The sequence below is a fragment of the Polistes canadensis genome, unplaced genomic scaffold, assembly GCF_001313835.1.
Source record: "Polistes canadensis isolate GaletaPanama2010 unplaced genomic scaffold, ASM131383v1 scaffold_529, whole genome shotgun sequence".
NCBI classification, from domain to species: Eukaryota; Metazoa; Arthropoda; class Insecta; order Hymenoptera; family Vespidae; genus Polistes; species Polistes canadensis.
The window spans coordinates 9,295-10,469 of NW_014570076.1; positions in this window are offsets into that span (position 1 = coordinate 9,295).

Genomic DNA, 1,175 nt, shown 5'->3' on the forward strand with positions numbered 1-1,175 from the left:
GAGGGCTGTCGCAATTTCAGCACCGCGTTATATGGAAATCGCGATCTGCGAGTGCCGTGGTATAAAAGGTTTGACTGTATCTTGTAAAAATATAGATACTAAAAATATTTTTTGTCTTGTTCTTATTGCACTTAAAAAAGTATCAGAAACCATGCCTCTAGACCAGAATATACCCTTTAAGTAATTTAGTTTTTTAATATGTTAAGTAACCATTGTGTAATCCAGTGCTGTAGAAATACAGTGCCGCACCATGACTTTCGCTATTTTGTTATCGTGTTAGAGCGAGACCGTCTAATAGGTTGCCGTGTTGTAGGGAGGATACCAGTACTTTGCATTTACACAAATAAGAAATAAGGAAATAGAAAAAAGTGGAAAAAGAAAATATGTCCCTTTCGAGAAATCGATCCGGCGATATCAGAAATAAAAGATCGCGCTGCTACTCATTACGATACCGAAGAAAAATATTTTCTTTTTTCTTACTTTTTTTTTATTAATTCTATACATCTTTACAATTTGTCCGTAGACATTTGGTAAATTGCTATATAAGTGAAAAAAGATAGCACGGGGACAGTTTCTTTAATCAAATGGCGACGCTATTGTAATTTCTTTCAATTAGGTTTAATTTTTCACTAGGTCTCCTGAGTGGATTTTTTTCAGCCTTCAAAGGATATATTAGTTAAAGTAATCGTCGGCTAGGTGGTTTATGTGCGTATCAATTCTTCTATTGTATTCGCAGGTTCTCTTTGCTATTTCTTTTTCTGGTTAAAGATACCATACCAAATTCAAAAACATAGTATATATATAATATAATTGTAAAAGTTAGTTAACCCGTTGCTGCACACTTTTAATTTGATGATCGTGCTCAGAGAAACACTTTTTTTTTAATTGTTTATGACTGCTAGATGGAATCAAGTGTAAGTTGTATGTTGGAAGTAAAAATTATCACATTTGGCCACAGTTTTTCCGAAAAAACTCCCGACGGCTATAACCATCATTTGCTCATCATGTCATTTTTCTCTTTCCAAAGCAAATGACGGCTATAACCGTCGTGACGACTCTACAGCATTTGCTTTACTAATTCAAAATGATTCCTGTTGTTGCGACCGATGCCTTAATCGGTACTCCAGTGGATTGTAGTAAATCGAAAAATGCCCTCACGGGTGATATCGAGATTG